Raw genomic sequence first — 6673 nt, 5'->3', positions numbered from 1 at the left:
CAAGAGCCTACAGTATATAACACAATTAATTTCTATACGTACTACAAAATTGATAAATCTTGATGCGTTCAAGAAAAAATAATGTAAGTCTATGATGCATCGTCTATCTGATATGATCAAATATCGATTAAATATGGACCAAAAGTCGATCGTATGCTAGTTTAGGAATAAATTAAAATATTAAAATAAAGGCATTTAATGTTGATCTGTTACCACAGAGTCCTTGATGCTTTACGAGGGTGACAGCTCCATGCATCCTCCAGTCGACGCTAAGAGTAAGTCCACCCCTAAAGACTTTACATCAGCATTCAGCGCATTTATCCACTCAAGTGAACAGTGATAGACCACAATAAACAGTAATAGACCAATGCATCTCCATCTCTAAAAAAAATAACCTAGTCAATTTTATTAAATTTTTTTTATTATAAAATAATAAAAAATAATAATTTTATTTTTAATTTCTGACTTTATACAAAAAATTATTATTATTATTAAAATATTTTTATTTTCCCATCTTCCACACCTCCTTTCCCTTCCATTTCTGCACTCCATCCACCCCTGCACTTCCTACATCTCATGCATCTCCTCACCTCCTGCATCTCCACATCTCAACATCTCAACAACTAGCTCCTCTACAGCATCTCCACACCTTCTGTCCTTCAACGCCGTCGATTCGTCCTCCTGCATCTCCACACCTCCGACGTCGTCGCTTCGTCCTCCTGTCGTTCTCCCTCCATGGTTCCTTCCCTCTCGACATCCTCTCCCGCCTCGACCAGCTCCGCTCCTCAGCCTCCACAACAACTCCCTCTTTGGCGCAACTCCCTCTCTGACGTCATATGCCCTCCGACGCCACGCTGACGTCAAATAGGCCAGTCCCAAGGTCTGTTGATTTTAGGCCGGTCTGTGGACTGGCTTAGGTTGGGTGCCAGTCGATTTCACGGGCTGGAGTAAATTGACAGGATGCCAGCCTGATTTTTTGACTGAGTGCTGGGCTATTCCGCCTCCGGTGGAACTACTCTAAGGGGAACATCGGGACGACTTAGGCTTTCATACTTAAAAGATACAGCTACGGATGAGTCTGGTTCAGCGGGATTTATGTATCCAGTACGTAGTTGGACAAATTCTTCATGGCTCAAATCAACAAATTCATTGAGTCCTAACTTGCAAGTCTTGTTCCCATCACAGTTGAATTTTTCCACATACTCGATGTTGCTCTTGAACGGCGAAACGCCTTTTCCTTTTCTTTCGTTGTCCGGGTAAACGCGTCCATACTTTACCATCCACAGATCATATTTTGCAGCAACGGAAGCTTCATACAATGTTCGCGATAAGAATTGAGATGCCAAGGTTCCCAAGACGATGAATATGGCAAGGGAAATTTTATTTAAACTCATGTAACCTATTTCTACACCCAACTTACTCTTTGCACCTATTTGATTTTTAACTAAACTATTAATATCTCTTTAAACTCAAATTATTCTTTATTATACCCCATAAACTCAATTCAATATGTAGATTTTTCTTTACACCCATTTGATTTTTAACTCTATCTTTACGCCATTTGGAAATGGACACTGAAAATTAGAGTGTGAATTCAGTCATGGCTGACAACAAGACTGACACTTCTGTACATGTTGACAAAAACCATGTATCACCATCTCTCCCTTTGCATTATCGATCAACCAGTGCATTGTTTTGGTTTTGTTTTTCTCTTCAAGTCCCCCCCTTTTTATTTTTGAGCTCATCGACACCTTCAGCAACTTTGGCTTCGAGATGAAATTAAAATGTTGTTGTAACTTGTGGGAGGATTTCAACATAGAAATCTGAGTGTGTAATCCACACCAAAAGTCTGAAAAAGGGAACTAGAAAAAGGGATTGTGGGACAAGAAGTTAGATTTGAACTGAAAGTTCCAACCCCTTTTTAACGTTTCGTGTTTGTTTTCCATCTTGTTTCTGGCTGCAACTTCCCTCGCCAGAAACAATTACATTTCTTGTCTGTTCATTTGTACCCCTCCAAACTCCAAAGCATAATCCAGATCACCGATACCCGATCCCCGCCATTAACGTATATCAAATGGAACTATATATATAGGCATGTGTGATTAGTTGGTTGCATGTAATTGAAGAAACATTAATAATGTTTATTGATATTTCCCCAATCTTGTAATTATTAGTTGTTTTTCGTAAGAGAAAGCGTTGCCATCTACATTTTTTTGTTAATATGTCATCTACACAATAAATGTTTGGGTTTATTAATAAATATGAGTTTTATTATTAATTTCATTTTGTACTTAATAGTAATTATGCAATAAGGTAAAATAGACAATTAAGATTTAAAATTTAAGTTGGGTGTAGAAAGAGGTTAAATGGGTTTAAATAAAATTTCCCTTCCAAGATTACTAGTTGATTCGGGACAAGGCCTCACACACTCATTATTATTATTATTATTATTATTATTATTATTATTATTATTATTATTTAACAAACGGTATTATCTAGAGAAGGGAGGTAGGTTTTGGTCTCATAATGTGCTAGTAATAATGTGATTCAAATTCTCCTTAGACGAGAATTAAACTTAAGACTTCTCACTTACAAGTGCAGTACTAAGTAACCACTCATTATTAATTATTCTATTTAAAGTCTATGACTTTTTGTTTTGTTTTTTGCTTTGGTTTGAATTTGATAAATCTTACGTTAATGAATTTAAGTAATTGCGAATTCTTGAAAAAAATGAGTGTGTGAATAACACTTTTTATAATTAATTCTTGATCCTTTGTCAATTTTCAAAAGCCACATCTTGTTTTTCATTTTTTGTTCCTTTTTTCTGCTGGATTTAATTAATTTGTTCCAGAGTTTCACTGCTCATAATTTCGGTACAATTATTGAGCCACTATTATATTTATGTTCCCGTTCCCCCAATGCTCTGATCTTCAATTAATCTTATGTATCTGATAAAGAGATAGTGGACTTGTCTCTCTATGAAAATTGTTTCTTTTGTTAATGTTTAAATGTTACACAAATGGTATAACACGACGTGGCATGTCAACGTAATGCTACAAGTCCACACAACTTATAAATTGTGTGATGGACTGACTAGTCAACGTAATACACAAATAGGTTAGGAATTAGGATTAAATCAAAAGTTACAAGGGATATTTAGATGGAAAAGGATCTTCGCCGGATCCTTTTTATAGGAATCATGTGATCTCACACGTTCATCATATATTGTACGGTCAGTTTTCGTTAAGTACTATTCATATTTAATTTTGAAATTTTAAATTTTGAAATGATTTCTGACCGCACGATGTACGATGAACGGGTAAGATCACGGGATCCTTAGGAAAAGGATCCGGCAAGGATCCTTTTCCGTCCAGTAGCAATGAACAATCAAGCAAGCATGTGGTCCAATACTCTAGTGTTAGGATGTTGATTTTCTACTCATACGTTTCAAGTTCGAAAATAATCTAAAAACTGCTGCCTGTATCCTTACCTCTAAAACTCAAAAACACATCGTATCTCTACGACTGAGTACTACTGGAGAAGAAGAGACAAGTTGATTGGTCATAGGAGAATTAAAACTTAAGAGTCTGGGCTCGTTAAGGACTCTCTTTTTTATATCAGGCTTCACGCTTTTCTTCCTACATACGAAGCATTTTCTTATGTACTATCTTTCAATGCATGTGGCAATGTCAACGCGATTAATTCAAAGGAGAGTAAGTTTCGTTGCTAATTGGTAATTACAATCAACTATCTTTGATGTGACAATCCACCTTAATGGTATTTTAAAATAATCACGAAGCTTTTGCTGGAGCAGCATGAAGCAAACAAAAGGGTTACCAACCTAAGCCCTTGAAGAACTAGGTCTGGAGTCCACCAGATTTTGAGAGAAAATCCCAAATAGTTGATTAATTCTTGAATGATTACAATTGATACATCCAACAACTTAAATAAAGGATTACAACAGTTTGGAACAAAGGGCTTTGATAATTAAAAAACATTATTCATTATTAATCAGATGGAAACTGAAATGTCCAATTTTAATTATGAAGATTAAAATTGCTTTTTGGAGGCTGAAACGATTCTGAATAGCCAAAATCCATCATGTGTCGTAGCAAAGTGGTGAGTTTAAACTAGCATCATTTGCTTTCCGAAAATGTATTATGGACTCAAATCGAAGCTCAAACGTTAAATCTGCAAATTTCCACCGCATTTTTTTGTCTTCTGATGGTCCCTACATCAGTTTCCTACCTAGTGCCTTCAATGTGACAATGTCAATGCGATTAATTTAAAGGAAAACTAATGAAAAAGGCTTGAAAACTTTGAGTTTTAATGATAAGGACAAAATAAAGGGTAAAGTGAATAGTACCGGGTTTGACTTTTTAGTGTAAAAATGTGGTTTTTGGTTAAAGTGAACAGTACCGTGGGCTTTTCGTTAAAACTCCCTTAATTTAAATGAGAGCAAGTTTCGTTGCAAACTACTACCTACTACCTTTGATGTAACAATCCACCATAACGATATTTAAAATAATCATAGACAACAGAAAAATATAAAATTGTTACTTGGCACGCAGTCTTTAACTTTAACGAAGAGAGTAAATTGTAGCAATGGTCCCTTAACTTAACTCAATTGGAGCAATGGTCCTTCAACTAAAAATTCATTGCTAATGGTCCATCAACTCATCAAAACGTGCAGCTATGATCCGTCAACTAAAAACTCAATACCATTGGTCCCTGAACTTTAATTCAACTGGAGAAATGGTCCATCAGTTTTAACCCAATTGAAGCAATGATCCTTCAACTTTAACCCGTTGTAGCAATGGTCCTTCCAGCATAACTCATTTTGACAAAATTTTGACGAAGTTGACGAAAATAACCATATCTACACGTTAATGAGTTGAGGGACCCCAATTGTAGTCATCATCCTCCCAACATAACTTATTTTGACAAAATTCTGACGAAGTTGACAAAAATGACCGTAGCTACACATTTTGATGATTTTATGGACCAATGGTAATGAATTTTTAGTTGAGGGACCATTGCTCCAATTTGATTAAAGTTGAGGGATCATTACTGCAATTTACTTTAATGAAGAATGTGTCTTATTCATTTGTTTTGTTATACTTGGAACTTTTTTTTCTTTGCCTACTTTCAAAGGTCACATGGTTTGTCTGTATTTCTATTATTCATTAATATTGTAATCACCTATGGCCTTCTTCACCAAGAATGAATTTATAATTCCGACCCATTTGCCGACTTTCAAAGGCCACATATTTTTTTTTTTTGTTTGGTCACTTTTTTCACTGTATTTAATTAATTAATAGCTAGGCTGAATAAATAAGAAATTTAAAAAAATAATCAAATTTGGACCATATAAAATTATATCACCCTCATAAGTGTATAATAATTATAACTAAAAGTTGATATAAAAATAGTAATTAACCGCTAAATCCTAGCCACGACCAAAAGATCCAATTTTATTTGCCGCAAGAAAGTTCGTCCTCTTCCCATGACTCATTGAGTATCTCAGTCCCTCTTAACCAGCATATACCTCTGAAGCATCTAGTTAGTGTTGACCCCGAGGATAGTCGGAGCGGGCGGACCCTAAACATTTCATTGGAGCCCTCAAATTTTCATTCTAAATTTACAGCCTTTGAGTCTTCATATAAATACAACAGCCCATTCAACTAAGCGGCCAAGCTCAACATTGTAAAATTTAATTGTTTTATATAACTAATTGAACTTCGCCTATGTCTTACATGGCCGGTCCCAAGCCCGGATAAAGGAGGAGGGGGAGGGCGTCAGGTAGTCGACAGCCGGCACTCCATGATCACGTCGAATCCTTATGAAAATGAATCCAGAACAAAATCGCGCTAAAGCTAGGGCGTCACCCGTAAGTGGCGCGCTGTGTGGCCTGAGCACAGTGATAAGTGAGCAAGGGTCGCTGTATCTCCATCGGCACCCGGATGCAGTGTTAAATGAGCAAGGGGGCCATAGAAACTTCTTTTCGAACGACTCCACTCAAAGTTGTTTGGGAGCATATGCTCCTATCAACTTTACCCGGGACACACAAAAGAAGTACTTTGATCCTATTAGACGGGGGAGGGTGAAGAAGCTAGGACAGAAGGGTAGAGTTCAAGAGAGCAAAATGCGTTTAGGAACGTGGAATATAGGAACCTTAACGGGAAAATCTATGGAAGTAGTGGAAGTTATGGTGAGGAGAAGGATAAATATTATGTGCCTACAAGAAACTAAGTGGGTTGGTAGTAAGGCAAAGGATCTAGAAAACTCAGGGTTTAAACTTTGGTATTCGGGCACAAATAGAACGAGAAACGGTGTTGGCATCATCGTGGACAAGACCTTGGTACAAGATGTTGTAGATGTCAAGAGGGTAGGAGATAGAATCATGGCAATCAAGATTGTAATAGGACAAGAACTTATCAATGTGATTAGTGCGTACGCACCTCAAGTAGGGTTGGATACGAGTTCGAAGGAGAAATTTTGGGAAGATCTTGGAGACTTGGTGCAAGGAATTGCTCAGACGGAGAAGTTATTTATAGGAGGAGATTTAAATGGACACGTGGGCAGGGAGACAGGCAACTATGGAGGTTTTCATGGTGGCCATGGTTTTGGGGAGAGAAACGAGGATGGGGAAGCTATCTTGGATTTTGCAATG

This window comes from Malus domestica, chromosome 02 (genome assembly GCF_042453785.1).
Source record: "Malus domestica chromosome 02, GDT2T_hap1".
NCBI classification, from domain to species: domain Eukaryota; kingdom Viridiplantae; phylum Streptophyta; class Magnoliopsida; order Rosales; family Rosaceae; genus Malus; species Malus domestica.
Note: the sequence above shows the minus strand (reverse complement) of the source record.